Here is an 18934-nt window from a genome sequence, read left to right on the forward strand (position 1 = left end):
TTTCGTTAAATATCAAATCTCTGTAAAAGTGAAAAGATTTATAAGAAAAATGACATTTTCTCCTCCTTTTCCAATCTTCCTCCTAAATAAACAAAGACTTCCCTTTTTACTTTCTCTCGTTTCTTTCCTTTTCCTTCCCTTTCTTCCTCTTCCTTAACTTTCTTTTCCCTCCTTAGCATTAACGATAGAGATTAGAATCATGTATTTTATTAATTGCTTTAAAAATTAAATTCTTATGAACGCTTTAATGATGTTCATTACATTAACTACTTCAAAAAGTTGAACTGCCTTTTTTTAAATTCCATTCAAAATAGGATAAAAGAAAAATTATAATCTACATTAATTGAGCAAAAAAGGGACAAGGAGAATCATGGATATGCTTGAGAGTTCTCCGGTGGGTTTAAATATATGACTATGGTGTTATGATGGTTTCCAAAAACCAATAATGTTTTGTTTCATTAAAACGGTAAAACAAAATCAATTCACTTATTTGTTTAATGAAGAACCAATAATAAGTTTTTATTGATTTAGAAGAAATGGGATGAAAGTTGCCAACCAATTGGCAAAATTAACTGCCAAAGATTTTAGCATTTGTTTAAAAGAAATTCGTAAAAAATTAAAGGTAGAACACGAGAAACACGAGAGGAAGTAAAAAATTAGCTATAAAGAAAATTATTTCACTCAAATAATGATTATTTCTAATACACAGTCTAAGGATTTTGGGTTAAGAGAATCTAGATCGGACATAATTCTAGCCAACTATTTTTTTCCAATTATGGCGGTGTGGAATTAGTGTGATTGTTTTAGCATATTACCATTTAATGTCTCAATGGAGTCAAATATTTAAGTTGTTTGGTTTCAAATGATAATAAACTAAATTAAAATGGTTCATTAAATCATATGCAATTCTTATTTATTAGAAGTTGCTGATGATATTTGCTAATAATGCTCAACCAGAAACAACCTCTTTCTTATCACTAACAAGGATAATATTGTGTGCATCTGACTCTTAAACCCCACTTGGGTAAGACCATTTCATGGTGTTGGGGTAATGAAATGATGTTTTGGTATTACTATTCAAAATTATTCAAGGATTGCTTATAGATTGATCTTAGACAATTACAGGAATTTCAATATGCTCTCGCTGCTACACATGTTTCAAAGTCTATTCCAAGTCAAATCCCATTGCATATATATGTCGTTCAAAGTACTTTAGTCGTAAACATGTTCAAAAAAAATGTACCATCAAGATCCATGTCAGATTTGATGAGTTAGTTTAGATGATCATATTTAGAATATTGATTTATTAAATAAAACCCAACGGCCTGTTTGGTAATCGGTATTCAATGGAGGGAATGATGATGGAAAGTTAATGTAATTTTGATAGGAATATCTCTTGACAAATTAGATGACCATGCTTAATCTCCTTCAACAATCTTATTTTCTTTACAAAATTCATTCCAATGCATTACCACTTGAGCACGTGGTATTAGGTGGTAATGGAAAATTGTGAACAAAATTTTTATTTCATGATCAAACTTTCATTACCATGGGAATGACATGATACATACCATCAATATTTACACTACAAATCATTCCCATTACCACTAATTAGTACCGTTAACCAAACGGGCCGTAAAAGCTTATACATTTTGTAATTGTCTTTCATAAACAAGTACATTGGTCTCAAAATTAGCTTCTTTGATATTGTTAAGAGGGCTTATAATAGAAACAAAAAATTGTCAAAAAATTAGCCTTATTATTTGATGATTTGCCCCATAGTGGGAATTCGATTTCGGTCATTGTCAAGGTAACTGTTATGAAATGGATTTTGAGGTCAAGGTGGATAATTTTACGGTCAATGTGGCCTATATCACGGAACATTCCACATCTATCAAGGGTAATGGTTTTCAAAATCATGAAAACATAGCAATGTGCAAGAAACATCACAAAGTTATTAATTGGAATTAATATCAAATGGAAAAATGCCTCTAAGGCAAGTCTCCAAGCAAGAAAAAATAATCAAAGCGATGAAAAAGGATTTTAAAAATATGTAACAACAAATATTATTACCAGAGGTTTCCAAATTGGAATCTAGATTTTCATCACTTGAGCTATCATCTAGATTGTCTTCTCGTGCTGCATATTCTTTGTCTTTCATCAATCGTAGAATCCACGGATGGTTGCAAATCTATCAATCAGAATGCAGTATCGACTCAATAGGTTGACAAGAAAAGCATCAAGATGAACTCCACAGCTCAAGCACCATATGCAAAATTTCAATTGATCCTTTACAGAAGGCCAAGAAAGTTTGCTTGTTTCAACAATTTAGCACAAGCATATTATTTTCCAAAAGTTATAAACCTATATTCATTTTTTAAAAAATTGAAATAAGAAGCACTCTAGGGTCAATGTTGTAAATTGATAACAATCTTATATGAGATGAAAAGACCTATTTGGAGAGAAGTTGTATGGTCCATGTTGTAAATTAATAACATCGTGTAACTACACGTAACTGTCGATAGGGTCAATGCTAAGATAGAGGCGTGAAAGCATGCACTGGAATCAAAAGGTTATAAGCAAAAGTTGAAGTAACACATGATGTCGTTTAAAAACAGAAAAAGTGTTATAAAGTAAGATAGGAATGAATAGATGAGGAAAATCAATGTGCAAGATTATAGGAATTAAATTTCTCTATTGTAGACAAAACTAGAAATTATATAAGACTAAATGAATTACAATCTTTGTTGACAACAATTTCTCATGTTGATTTGTGTTGGTTCATGTAGTCGACCTATTGAGTTTTGGCATTGTTTACTTATTTCCATTATCAAAGTTAGACCATTTGCAAGCTAAACAAAAGTATTTGAAGCAAAAGATTCCAAAAAAAATTGTATTTAAAATGTGAATTGGCCTCATTGGCATGTAGAAGAGTCATGTCATAGCAACACATTTAATCAGCAACAATATTTATTTCTCACATCAGTGCATTCGATGCCTATTACCAGTGGCCACATCAGTGTGACCGTGGAAACTATTCTAAAGGGGTTTGAAGATTTCTCACTTCCGGTTCCAATGCCAGAATGGAGCCTTGAGAAACTATCAGATGCCCTAGGTAGTTTCGTCACATGGCCATATGCTTGGGTCTGATTCACTACCATGGTAATAATCATTTGTATCTTTTTTATTTTTATTTTTTTAATTGTATGCTTACACTAATTTAATTGTATAAATTGAAAAAGCAAAAGAGTCCAAAGGGCTCTAGGAGAGAGATCGGTTCCTCATCAAAGGTGTCGACTGAGTGAAAGTCGATGGCAATTACTCCAATTTTGACTTATTTTGGAGCTAAAAGATCTCTCTCAAGATTGCAAATGGCTGCACACTTGTGCATCTCGCCTGCGTGAGGAGGACCCAATCATTCTAACCCTGCAGAAGGAACAATTCTGCTTTGTTGAGAGCCCATTTGTAATTATTGGTCCTAGTGACATTGGGCAATTTTTGAGAGGAGAAATGTTGAATGTAGCTCTTATCCATGTCTACATGAGGTGATGTTCGTTATCTTACAATTTAGGAATTATTGTTTAATTGTATTAACAACCGAATTACTGACAAAACTTTCTGTTTCGTGAGTTTAGTGCGGCTTACGAGGAGCTAAATTCTTGCGAACCTTTAATAAAAATTAGATGGTTTTGTCCGGAGTCGATTTCGGGTACTAAAAGCGTAAATGATCCGGATGACGTCAAAGCATACATTGAGACTGCTTTGAATAATTCCCTTGCATCTAAACACACGTTCATTCAGGCTCCATATGTGGAAGAGTAAGTTTTATTTTCGAAATTGAACTTATCTTTTGATTTTTATGTTCACATAATCTCTAATTTGTTGATTTTAAATTTGCGTTTGTAGTTTGCATTGGATACTTTTGGTGATATGTCCTTTAACGAACACTGTCCACGTCTTCGACTCATTACAAAAACATCAAAGCCCGCCTCGCAACACAAAATTCAAAGCCTTGTTGAATGCGTACGTAATTTTATAAATTTTACCAATTTTCATTTAATTAAGTGTTATATATATATAAATAGTATTACATTAATATTATTACATGCATTGATATATAAATAGTTATACTTTTCCCATGCGTTTCAGCACAATGAAGAAAGTGCGTGGAGAAATGGGATCTATATCCAGAGCCACATTTCCGAAATGGATAGCAGTAAAGGTACACAACACTATTCGATTTTATGAGTTTTAAAGCTTTTTTTGGACTTTCGCGCATAAAATAGCTCAAACTTGGTTTGTTTTGCACGAAACTTGGCACACAACAATATTTTGTATATATTATTGTGTTTAAGTGATTAGAATTGAAAATAATAGTCATATGCAAGAAATTATGTGTTAAGTTGCGATTTTATGGATTTTTAAGCTTTTTTGGCACATTCGCGCATAAAGTTGCTCAAACTTGGTTTGTTTTGCACGAAACTTGGCACACAACACTATTTAGTATATATTATTGTGTTGAAGTGGTTAGAATTTAAAATAATAGTCATATGCTAGAAATTACGTGCTAAGTTGCGATTCTATGGGTTTTTAAGCTTTTTTGGCACTAACATCTATTTTCTCTGAGTGCTTTCGACAAGTTGATAATACCGTTGATTGCGGCTACTACACTCTCAAATACATGAACGATATCTTACAATCCGTGAAAGAGGTTGGAGTCGAAAACATTGACGCCGTAAGTATTTGTTACGTTCTTAAATTATAATATTATATATTTACTATTGGTAAAATCTAATGTTTATGTATCATTTAATTTAATATTATATTATAGGTTTTATACGACTTTCCAAGGGAAATACGCCCTTTGAGAGATGGAGAAATGTGCCAATTGAAAGACAAGATTGCCGCATATCTTGCTAATTTTTGTTGTTGGTAAATAATATAATTAATTTACATTTAGGACTTTAATTTGTATATGTACATATTATTATATATACGATCGAGAGTTTACAAAGAGATTATTGGTGATTATAATTGGATTATTGGATTAATCATTGTTTACATTGTACATTATTGGATTATTTATTAGTATTAAACGAAAAAGCAAAAAAAAATAATATATATGCTGTGGGCCTCCATAAAACCGCAGCATATAGTGCAAAACTATATGCTGCGATTTTGTGGAGGCCCGCAGCATATAGCGTTGTACTATATGCTGCGGTTTTAGGGAGGCCCGCAGCATATGGTTGACTTTTCTGCTGCGGTTTTAAACCGCATTATTTACAATAGGCCATCTGCTGCTATCACTAATGCTTGGGGCCAAAACCGCAGCATATTATGGCAAAAAAAACCGCAAAAAATGAGATTTTTTCCACTAGTGATTTTTCTTTAATGACGCATTTGCATTGCTCGCAAACAATCACTTTAAGAAGTGGATATTTGTGTATCTCATTTGTCGCCTTACAACAAACAGTACAGTACAACTGTTCATAAAAATTGTTACAAGATCTATTTTCTTCAACAAAGGGCTTTTCCTCCACTAAAATGTCATTTGACGCACAGCTACCAACAACACCTTTATTAGAAGTTTGAGGTTTAGTATCACTCTCCAAAATACTAGTTCGACTTCTCATAGTTTCATGGTCCAGCCCTTCATCATCATACAGGCGCTTGGAACCACAAGAATAAGCACAGTTGTTTTTTTCATCCTTTAGAACATCAACAGATGGTCCACAATTAGTAATCTCGGGCGACTCAGCAAAATTTGAATCTTGGTTAGTGCCCCCATCATCAACCAATGTACTCTCAGCACGTCTAGAGTAAAATCAAGACTGGTCTTCCTCTAGAGCACCCATCATATCCTTCTAGCAACAGAAGGAACAGATACACATCACTTTTGATAAATAAAAACCAAACAAAATAGTACATGGAATACTAAAATAATATTAAAAATCAGCAGAAGGTAAGAGAGTCAGACAAGCATCAAAAGCAATTAGGTTCGGTTGCAACTTGCAGTTTCAACAATCCACAACATAATCAAAGCATGAAGTAATCTTAGAGTTAGTAATTGCCAAGGCACACTCATCACCTAGCAAGCTTTAAATTAAACAAGGCATGTGTCTCACGCTAGCACTTTGGCTCTAAAATCTAGGACGTACCTGATATAATTAGTAGAATAATTGGTTGTCATTTCATTTCAAAATGAGAGAATAAATACAAAAGTAATCTTGGAGTGTAAGGAAACTAGCTACAAGGGTAATCTTTGAGAGTAAGGAAACTTGCTACAAGGGTAATCTTGGAGAGTAAGAAAACTAGCTAATTACAAAATAATTACCAAAATATAAAGATTTACAAGATATGCGCAATATTCTATTTTATTACACCTCCGCAGTCGAATCGGGAGGTTTGCGAACGCTAAGACTGGATCAAAAATCATCAAAAAGAACTTGAGGCAGACCCTTGGTAAAGATATCGGCAATTTGATATCGAGATGGAACATGAAGAACCCGAACATCACTACGCTGAACCTTTTCATGAACAAAAAGAATGTCCATTTCGATATGCTTAGTGCGTTGATGATGAACAGGATTGTCCGACAAATAAACAGTACTAACATTGTCACAATAAACAAGAGTGGCCGTGGGAGTAGGACAATGAAGCTCAAGAAGCAAGTTGCCACGATACTCAGCTTCGGCACTAGATTTAGAGACCGTAGGTTGGCGCTTAGCATACTAAGAGATCAAATTGCCACCGAGAAAAACACAGTAACTGGAAGTGGAACGACGGGTGTCAGGACAACCACCCCAATCAGCATTAGTATAGGATAAGAGAGAAGACACAGGGGACTTATATAGTTGTAGTCCATGGTCAAGAGTCCATTGAATGTACCGAAGAATTCTATGAAGAGCAGCCATATGTTCAATTCGAGGATCATACATAAATAAGCACATTTGTTGAACGGCATAAGAAATATTCGGACGGGTGAAAGTAAGATACTATAAGGCCCCGGCTAAGCTGCGATACAAGGTAGGATTATCATATTACCCAGCATCAGCACAAAGTTTTCTGGATGTAGTAACAGGAGTAATAGCAGGTTTGCATTGAGACATGCCGGCTTTATCTAGAATTTCAGCAACATATTTGGTTTGAGAGAGAAATAAACCTGCAAGAGTACGAGAAACAGCAATACCCAAGAAGTAACTAAGAGGACCCAAGTAGCAAATTCCGAACTTAATACCATCTACCTACAAAAGAAGATAAGCAATATTGGACCCATGACAATAAGCAAACAAAGAGTTATCAGAAATGCTATTACGAAAACCAATGGTAGTCACAAAATCAGCAAATCGTTGATACTAAGCTCGAGGGGCCTGTTTTAGACCATAAAGAGACTTTCGGAGAAGACACACATGATCGGGTCGAGTGCGATCACGGAAACCCAAAGGTTGATGCATGTACAAAGTTTTCATTCGAGTGACCATGGAGAAAAGAATTTTTTAACATCCAACTAATGAATGGGCCAAGATTTAGACAGAGCAATACTCAAAACAATGCGAATAAAAGCAGGTTTGACCACAAGGCTAACAGTCTCATCACAGTCAATGCCCTCTCTTTGAGACTTGTCAACACCAACAAGATGCGCTTTATAATGCTCAAGAACCATCAGAATTAGTTTTCACTCAAAAATCCACAAGGAACGAATAACATTAGCATTTAGAGGCCGCGGCACAAGATCCCAAGTATTATGCTCAATTAAAGCATCAAATTCATCCGTCATAGCTTGTCTCCAGTTAGGGTCACGAATGGCATGGATAGGATTTTGGGGAATAAAAGAGAAGGAGACAGAAAGGGCGTGAGAAGTGTATTTGGGATTAGGTTTGAAAATGCCATGCTACTACGCATAGTCATTCCGGGCGGAGAAGGAGGATTTGGTGATGAGGGGCGATTTAAGAAGGAAAGTGGGCTAGAGGGTGGGGTCTGTGATGGGTTGCGTGAGGCAGGCCCATGAGGAAGGGAAATAGGAGCTTGAGGGTGGGTAACTAGGCTGGGCCCAGTGTTCTGAGTTGGTGGGGGAGGGTTTGTATTCTGGGAAGCTGCTGTTGGGCCACTAGAGAGACGAGGCATAGTAGATGAGGGGAGGGGGTTAGGAGATGGATGACTGCTGTAGGGCTGAAATTGGTGGAGGAATAAATAAAGATTGGGATCATGTAAAAATTATATTCTCTAGGAAAGGATTATGAGGACCGAGAAAAAAGAAAGGAGGCTTTGTCAAAAAGGACATGACGGGAGAGAATAATCTTATGAGAGGAGAGATCATAGCACTTGTAACCACGATGCGAAGATGGATATCCCAAAAAGACACATAGAGATGAGCGAGGTTGTAATTTATAAATTTTTGTGGAAGAGATCAGAGGAAAACATAAACACCCAAAAACCCGAAGATGCGTATAGGTAGGAGATTTATAGTAAAGCAAGTAAGTAGGAGTTAAATAATCAAGTAACTTGGAGGGGAGAATGTTTAGGAGATAAGTAGCGGTATTCAAGGCGTGAGGCCAAAAATAAGAGGGAAGGGATGCATGACACAATAATGTACGAATGATATTATTTATTGTGCGAATTTTTTTTTGGATTTTCCATTTTGGGATGAAGTTTGGGGGCAAGTGAAACGAAGAGAGATACCCCGACTAGCACAAAAATGGTGAAAATTTTTTATTATCAAATTCAAACCCATGATTTCATTGATAAGATTTGATATTAAGCTCAAACTGAGTATTGACAAAGGTGTTAAATTGCACAAAATTATCATACCCTTGAGACTGCAAAATAACAGAAAAGTCCATAAAAATTTTGTATAATGATCAAGAAAGAGGACATAGTATTTGTATCCCGAAGGGCTTGTACGGGAAAAGACCATACATCACTATGAATAATATCAAAAGGTTTAGTACTCACAAATTGAGAATTAACAAAAGGTAATCTAACATGTTTACCTAAAGGACAAGAATGACACACAAAAGATGGAGTTTTATTACATTGGATAGAATTAGAAGAATATAAGGAATGCAAAATGTCATTTCCCGGGTAACCTTAATGGGAATGCGAAATACTAGAAGATAAAAAAGCCAAATGTGGAGAGGACCGGATGGTAGCTCCATGTGTCGAATGGAAAGGATAAAGATTACCAGTGCTATTAGACCGTAAGAGGATATTCCCCGTGCCCAATTCTTTCACAGAAAAACCAAAAGGATAAAATTCAACAGAAACTTTATTATCACGAGTAAACTTATGAACAGAGATAAGAATTTTAATGAGTTTAGGGGCATGTAAGACATTTTTGAGAGTAAGGGAAGGATTAGAGGGAGAAATGGGTAAATCACTGTGACCTTGAATCGGAATCATATTACCATTACCAACAATTATGTGATTATTATGATGATGCTTCAATGGAAAATACTTAAGAAATTACCTTGAGAGTGAGTCATATGGGAAGTAGCACTGGTATCCTTGTAGAAATGTTCATTTGGAGAGGACAAAGAGAGAGTATGCATAGCTTGATTGATATTCGTCGGAAAGTAGTCCGGCGGGAAAGATGACCCGGTAAAGAAATTATGGGTTGGACAAGGCCCAAGGATACCCGGAGAGGAGTTGGTGGTGGGATGAATTTTAGGAGAATCCATGGAAGAAGCGAGGGGGGGGGGGCCGGTAAGGGTGGGAAACGGTTGTCTTGGGAAGCAAGGAAGATAGTAAAAAGGGTTGAAGAGAGGAAAAAGAACCTAAGCTCTTGATACAATGATAGAATTGGTAGAATGATTGGTTGTTATTTCATTTCAAAATAAGAGAATAAATACAAGAGTAATCTTGGAAAGTAAGGAAACTAGCTACAAGGGTAATCTTGGAGAGTAAGGAAACTAACTAATTATAAAATAATTATCAAAATATAAAGATTTATAAGATATGCACAATATTCTATTCTATTAGTACCTAGAAGAGCCTTGTGTCTTTGAAACATAAATAGTAACTATTTAATTGGTCATCTAGGATTCCACATGCCACGAGAAAATTCAAGTAATCATTCTACATAATTTAGAATTACTAGAACTAAGCAATGACGAGTTGTATATATTAAGCTAATCCACTAATTTTTGTCAACACAAAAATTAAAGAATAGGCGAAAGGAACTCGGACTACTCTCAGCCTTAGCAATAAAAAACGACTTAAAAAAATTGTACATTTGGTGTAATATAGGACTGTTAAGGCATTTTTAGTTCTCCTCTGTTTTTACTAGTGCCCAATTTTCCAAAAAAAGCTCTCTAATTGGAGCACTTACAAAAATACTAGTATGTAAGTATGCAAGTGCATAAAGGATATTGTATGTATCTTTAGTGGAAAATTTTCTCCATTGAATACCCTAAATTTATTTCATTAATATCAAAAAATTTATTTTAAATCATGGTGAGTGCAAAAATATGATTTTTGTCACGGTCATGGTAACGATTGGAAAACGGATTTCACAGCTAGTACAAATGACATTCAATACTCTAATTGTATTTCATTAATATCAAAATTTATTTTAAGCAATGGTAAGTATAAAAATATAGCTTTTATCACGCTCGCAAAACAAACTATGTTGTTAATGCCATTGTTTTTTGTGATCATTACACCCTAGATTTCGGTCCCAATGAATTCAAATACTTTTATGATATGTTTGTGTTGCGGTCATACGACCTTATTTTTGTATTATGACGGTGAAGCTCAAAGAAGTGATAAAGCATATGTTCTCTTCCTATTGATTTTACCATCATAACCCAAGGGAAATATAACCCAATTGAAGATGGTTTCTTCACTTTAACATATTAATCTTTGGAACTCCGGTGTTTTTATTACCATCATCTCATAACATAGGGTGTCTGAAGTTTAAACTCGAAAGATGGAGCATTTAAGAGGCTTTCCCCTCTTTATTTTGCTCATAAATTAGTCAGTAACTACCAACTATGCAACTACCAAGGGCAAAACTACCTCGGCATAAGGAAAGAATTTCTAGAATGTTCCAACAAGAGATTAAACTAAAAGTTCAAGCTAAGGAAGTTAATGTTTACCAGCTTATTCCTTTTTCTACGCCTCAAATTTCTTCAAATGAAATTGAAACTTTTGATCAAAACTTGGATCATCTTCATCTTTAACCTGGCAAACATAGGCAAATGATGCAATATCAAAAAAGGTCACCAACAATTTTCTCTAAATTTACAATATTTCTCTATCCCCTAAGCATTTTTTCATTAATGCTATTACATAACTCATTCAATCGTGTATTCCTCTTCTTTTAAAATATTTTGTAATCGAAAAACATAAGCAATAAACTACACATCACAAAACTAGATAGGTTGTTTTAAGAATTTTAGATGTTGTTGCTTGAGAAAATATCTTTGATACCGAAACATTAATATTTCCATTATGTTTATCATACATATGAACAACACAAACCTTCCACAATCATATGATAGTAGTCACGCACCAAGTAAACACTCACAAGAAACAACGGTTAATGCTTAGCCTACCTTTTTAAAATTTTTACGTTGCTTTTTGGAAAAATCCAACTCCTTTTCGTTTGCTATAGCATCAGCAACAAACAGGTCACTGGGATTATCATCAATCTCCTCAACCTAATACAAACATAAATTAATATACGAAGAGACAAGTGAATAAAGACATAAGAAGTCTCTTTTCATTTTTCAAATCATTGAAAATCTCTTATAGATGTCCATGGAGGTTTCTATAAAGGAGCTTTTTAGTTATGTTTTTTGCATAAGGAAGTATATGATCTAATTTACCAAAATCATTGTTGAAACACAAGTAGAAGCTACCAAAAAAATATGATGCTCGGTTGTGCAACAAATTCTCTACTTGGTTTATGTCCTCGAGTTGAGATTATGTGTCAAACCTTCCTTTATATCTCTAGGGTACGGGCACGAAGAAATCTTTTGAATTTGTAGAAGAGGAGACGACTAAAAGAGAAAGTGGGGACAGATAAAAAAAATTTCTAGCGACCCAAGCCCTAAGGTTGGCAACAACCACATTATTAGCCTAACGCCACTAAATGGCTTCGATAACAATAAGGTAGTCTTAAGTTGACCCTTGGTAGTGTGAATTGTAAACACTTGACACCACTGCATTAGATAGCACATGAAAAGAACCTCTATGCACTTGGAGGATAAGTGAGTTGGGTAGATTGAGGAAGCAAGGAATAAAAAGGAGGGGTCTTTTCCTATCTTCATAGTTAACCCGAAAGTAATACATTGACATTATATTTATTCACTTAGTTAATCACCTTGCATATTAAAAGTGTTCAATATAACACACATTCCTACAAAAGTAATGAAATTTACGGAAGGCACATAAGATTAAACATCACGAATAATATAAGGCACTAAGTTTGGACTTTGAACTAATTGAAAAACGGACACCACCAACTATGGAAAAAGAGTGGAAAGTTTTAAGATCACGACCACCCATAAAAGTAGCTCTATCTCACTAAGATTTTACAAGAAGTGAACACTACTAGTGATTCAAAGATATATGTAGCAAGTGAATTCATTATATATATACATATATATATATATATATATATATATATATATATATATATATATATATATATATATATATATATATATATATATATATATATATATATGGAAAAATTATCCTGAATAATACGAACTTTCGCTAATTTTCCAACGATGATACGAACTTTCAATTAACGATGAATAATACGAAGTTTAACATGTGTTTTCCACTTGTATACTAATTTACCTGTAACCGGTTAAATGTGCTGAGCTCTTTTTTTATTTTTTATTTTTGGATAAAATTAAGGAAAAGAAATTGAAAAACGCAGTACCATCTTCCTCACGCATCAGCTGCTTCTCCCTGTTCACAAACATTCACTGATTTCACTGCTTCTCTCTCGTTCTCACGCATCAGCTGCTGGAATCTTGTCATTCATGGTTAGTTTATTCTTCTCAATTGCATTATTTATCCCTAAATTTTGTTTTAATCCCAAAAATTAGGGTTTGTATCCATTTAGTCGAAAATGGATGAAATTCTGTGTCCATTTACTCGAAAATGGATGGAATTTTGTTTCCATTTTCTTAATCGATACATGATTATTATTTGATGTTAATTAAAAACGTTTGTTCACTCGAAAATGGATGTAATTTAGTGTTTTTTGCTTGTTTTTAGGCTAATTTGAATGATTCAATTACTTTGAAGTTTTGATATGGTGGGGTATTAAAAAAAGGATTTGTAGGGTTTGAGTATGTGTATGGGATATGTAAAACCATCTCCATAGACCTAGATAAGATGTCATTTTTTGAGTTAGAAGGAATTGTAAAGGAGGATCTTGAGTAAAACATGAGTTTTGTCTTTAGTATCATCTACCTAATGCTGTTAGCTTTTTGGAAGGGTTAAAGAGAGTTACCGATGATATTTGTGTTGCGAAAATGTCTAAAATAGCTGTTGAAAATAGAGCATTATATCTGTGTATGTAGTTAATGATAAGGATAATGAGATGTTGATTCTAGAAATATCAAAAAGTGGTACTAAAGATAGTGAAGTTTGGTCCAATGTTGGGAATAGGAAAAAGTTGACCCCTAAGAGAGCATCTAAGGCAAAAGAATCCCTTAGTGAAAGTTACATACCTCTTGAATATGATTTTTCTGAAGATGAGCCAAATTTTGGTAATAGTGCTAAGGTTAGTGATGAAGATGCATTTGAGGAGGATGATTCACAAGATCTTGATTATGAGCTATCGTATGAGGAGGAAGATGAAGATGAAATTTCGGAGGAGCTTGTGCAAAGTCAAGATTTTTTCATTGTCATTTGAAGAACTAGAGCAAGTGGGTGATTTTGTTTTGAAATTGGGTGAGTGTAGTAACACACAGGGTTTCTCTGAGTTTGAAAATAGTGATGATGATGCTGATGATGCAACTACTGGTGTTCATGATCGGACTGATTTTAGGAAGTTCAAATGGATTGTTGGGCAACTTTTTAGCACCCCAGTTGACTTTAAAGAGGCAGTAAGGAAATATGCAATTCACCAGGGAAGAAATGTAAAATTTTATTTGAGTGACAAGTCTAAATTGAATAAGCTTGGTGTTAGGTGTATTGATGGTTGTTCCTATAAGCTCTACGCTAGTTGGGATAAAACACGAGCTTCCTTTATTGTGAAGAAAGTTAATGGTGATCACACTTGTCAAAGAAACATGGATTCTAATCGTCAATTCAAAGCTTCTTGGTGTGCAGATCAGTTACTTGATTTATTCAAGTCAAGGCCACACATTCCTTCTACAGAACTAGTTGATATTGTTAAGAAAAAATTTCGAATTATCATTTGTAGGGGCTTTGTGTCCAAGATTAAGTACGCTGCACATAGGAGGTTACATGGATCTATGAAACAACATTATCAGAAGCTCATGAGCTATGTTGGGGTTTTAGAACGAAGTAACTCTAATAGCCACTTTGTTGTTGTTACTAATCCAAGAACAAATCCACCCACATTTTAGAGGTTTTTTGTTTGTTTTGAAGGGGTTAAAGATGGTTGGGTTGGTGGGTGCAAGAAAATATTGTGCATTGATGGTTGTTTTCTAAAAACATTCTTGGGAGGATTGCTATTAAGTGCAGTAGGGAGAGACCCTAACGAGCAAATGTATCCATTGGCTTGGGCTGTTGTTGAGGGTGAAAATAGTGAATCATGGCAATGGTTCATTTCTGAATTGAAGAAGTGTATGCCTCATCATAATGGTAAAGAGTGGATAGTAATATCAGATGAACACCAGGTATACTGATTTATACTCATTTAGCTACTGATTTATACTCATTTAGCTATTGTTTTATACTATGTTATGTGCCTCATTATTTGTTTGTGCTATGTATACTGATTTACACTCATTTAGTTACTGATTTATATACTCAAAGTGTTGTGCTGCTGCTGTGTATACATCCATTTAGCTGATTACTGTGTATACATCCATTTAGCTGTTGTGTATACTCATTTATATACTCAAAATGATCATTTAAGTGCTCTGATGTGTCCATTTATCTATTGTACTGAGTTATATGCTGTTGCTGTGTATACAACCTAGTACAGATTTTAGTATTTATATGCTGTATTAGCTACTGTACTCATTTATATGCTGGATTAGCTGTGTGTATACTCATTTATAAACCGATCGATCCTCCTCCAATTAAGATTGGTCCTGGTAGACCACTGTAAAAGGCTCAAATTTCTTAATCTTAATCTTCCGATTAATTATTCCAAAATTTCTTTTCGAATTCCTAATCCTTTGGTTATCTAATTCAAATCACTTTTAATTCCTAAACCTTATTCCGATTTTTGTAATTTCTTCCAAATAAACTTAAAAATATATATATATTCTTAAATTTCTTTATAAGCACTAAAATATTATTTTATTATTTTATACTACGAAAAGTAAAATTTTAATATTATATTTACGGTTTTATTAAAACGTTACGTTTAAATTTCGTTTTCTTAAACTAACTTTACTACTTATCATTTTAACTTTACAACTTTGATTTAATTATTTTATACCTAAAAATTAACTATATTTTTCTTATTAACTTTAAGTATAGTTTTAACTAAAATTTTCTAAGTAAACTATCATATTTTCATAATCAAACCTTAATCATACTTTCCCATTAATCTAAAACATTTCACTAGCATAAACTAGAACAAAAATTTGATGAATCAAAATCCTTTCTACATCAATTCATAATGTTCATCACTTACACAAGCTATCACCATTTCCTTACACAAGTTATCCTTCTTCTACACTCCAAATTCTTACACATCCACTTACACACTCCAACTCTTACACATTCACTTACACAAGTTAACCTTCTTTTTCATACAATCTTATGAACTAAAAAGTTGCCCAAAACCCATTATAAATACCCCTCCTTAGCCATGAGATCACTTGCACCCCCATCATCAAATCTTTCTACCATTCTTTCTTATATCTTCACTTCATTAACATCTTACTAACTTTATACCCTTTTTATTTGTTGAAGAATCAAATGAAGATGGAGCTTGATCTTATCACTTCTTAAGCCAATAATCATCAACTTTTGAAAAGTCAAGTATTATCTTTTGGAGCTTGGATATCATTTTCTTTTGGGTAATTGAAGATCTAATTCTTTGAAGCTTGGAACCTTGAAGACTTTCTCTTTTGGAGCTTATTTCCTTAAGTCCTTATTATCCTATTATTATTCTCTTACTTGGTTTAGCACCACCTTCGGAGGAAAATGGTACACATTTTCTTAACTCTCTCGTTATGTGATATTTATTTATGGTTACTCGATAATATAAAAGCATGATCAACATGATTTTATTTTAGTCATTTAAACTTTATATGGTAATATTAAAGTTATATCAAGTTTAGTGATATTTTCGTCAAAACAATAATACTTTTGGGACACTCAAAAAAAAAAAGTCATATATATGGAAATTTTTGATTAATATGATAATATAGATATATATGAATTTTACTAGTTAAATAAACTTATGTGTTTAAAATGATTTCATATCATCTTGGTGTTTTGATATTTTTTTTTGTTGGACTCAAGTAATTATAAAGAATTATTAATCGGTTTATCGGTAAAATAGTCAAACAAATTTGTTAAAATGCTTAGCATTGTTTTTCTTGAAAACTCATTTCATATAGATTTTGGACCCTTAATAATTTGTCGGATTATGTTATTTTTATAGTGATGATAGATCCGTTTTACTATTTTACTGGTTATTTGATAAAATATGTTATTAAGTACTTAGAAATATTACCCTTGACTGTTATGATTATTTATGACACAATAATGACTTAGTTTAGCCTCAGGAATCTTAGTATAGCTACGAAAATTTGTTATTTAATCAAATATTAATTTATTAGATACTAGTAATTTGTTTCTACTAAAAGGGTAGAATTGTCAAAAATTTGACTAGTGGAAGTTTGACTTATAAGAATGTAAACTATTTCGGTTTAGAGTCTTGTTTGATATTGCATGATATTGATTGTATGACTCTGATAGTAAGGTAACGTCGAACCATGGACCGGCATGTAAAATCCCGGCGTCCGTGTTAGCCGGCACGTAAAATGCGGTGTCAGACAGGGGGTCCGAGAAAAACCCATCCTGTGAAGTCTCGAGCATAACAGTATTGAGAGGAGTGACGACTCCCACCACAGTTAGGAATTAGGACTACGGTCCTCACCTAACCAGACCCTTACATATATCAGTTGTCATTATTGTTGTGATCTTGTGATGTGCTATGATGGTAAAGCTATGAGGCTTAATTGAACTTGATTAAATAAGCATTAAGGTTACCAAGTATTTAGTAGCAGTAATGAACTTCTGCAAGTATTGAGAATGTAACTTAATGGCTTAGTAAAGGTCAATAATGAGTAATAACCTTCTATATTGTGCTTGATGATTATTTTGTAAGCATGATTTAACTATCGCATCATAAGCTTGTTGAGGAAATTGTACTCGGCTTTATCGCTGACCGATTTAATCGGCTGTCATCCGTATTATGGATGACAGTATTTTTCAGGAAAAATTAGCTCAGGTTTCGATCCAGGCCGCAACTTTAATTATTCTATCGAGGACTTAGCTTCAATGATTTTACTTGATGACTATGTTGTACTTATGTTTTTTTTATCGTATTTAAGTAAACCTTATTTTATATTTTCTCAGTTGTAAGATATATTTTTACTTATGTTTTGAACATTTTTTTTATTTCAAATGGTTTTTAGCAGTTCGGCGTTTTACACTTCCGCATTATTTATCTTAAGTATAATTATTAATGTTAATTATGTAACGAGAGTGCCGCTCCTGCTACACGTGGTATCAGAGCTAAAGTTACTCGAATCTTGGAATTTTAGTTCCATGTGAAAGGCTCGATAGCTGACTAAATATATATATATATATATATATATATATATATATATATATATATATATATATATATATATATATATATATATATATATATATATATATATATATATATATATATATATATATAAATTAAAAAAAAAAAAAAAAGAAGAAAAAAAAGAAAAGAATTTCAAATGATTTTCAAAACAAGTCTTCCTAAAAATTCTATTTGTTTTCTATGTGCTTATGTGCCTATGTGTAAAATTACGTGCCAGATTAATTAAGTTAATGTGAAAATCAATCACATGTATAAAAAAAATTTTTTTAGGTAAGAAATGGCGTAACTTCATCTGATCACGAAGCTAGAGTTCGAGAGCTAGAAGCACAACTAGCTCGGATGGAAAGGACAAATGAGCGACTGATCACCCTCATGGAGAATCAGGCTCAAGAGGCCAATGACGACGGGAAATACTTTAAGAATATGGCATATCATCGTCCGCCGCAATACGACGGAGAAGCTGATCCGGTTCGCTTCGAGAATTGGCTCGCAGAGATGGAGAAACTTTTAGAGGTCATTAATTGTCCAGCGCACCTAAAAGTAAAGCTGGCTTCCTTCTACCTATCTGGTCCAGCAGAGTTATGGTGGCGTTCTGTCAAGGCCACTATGACTGATACCTTTTGGGATGACTTTCTTATGACTCTTCGTCAACAATTCTATCCGCCATCACTCCAACGGAAAAAGGAGAATGAGTTCTTACATCTTCGTCAGGGTCTTATGACCGTGATTGAGTACAGTTGTAAGTTCAATGAGCTGTCTCGATTTGCTTCTGACATTGTAAGCAAAGAAAGTGTTCGTGCATCCCGCTTCTTCGAGGGTCTTAATCTTAAGATCCAAAAGGGGATTGGGAAGTATTCTGACTTCCGAGATCTCTACGATCGAGCGCTTGAGTATGAGAGGATCCTTGACAAGGAGGACAACACCAACAAAAGA

General features: G+C 33.8%; 1 pseudogene; it reads right to left on the reverse strand.

The window, feature by feature from the left end:
• LOC130828559 (uncharacterized) overlaps positions 1–18934 on the reverse strand; it is a 32272-nt pseudogene that overhangs the window by 4727 nt on the left and 8611 nt on the right.

This window comes from Amaranthus tricolor, chromosome 12 (genome assembly GCF_026212465.1).
Source record: "Amaranthus tricolor cultivar Red isolate AtriRed21 chromosome 12, ASM2621246v1, whole genome shotgun sequence".
Lineage (NCBI taxonomy): Eukaryota > Viridiplantae > Streptophyta > Magnoliopsida > Caryophyllales > Amaranthaceae > Amaranthus > Amaranthus tricolor.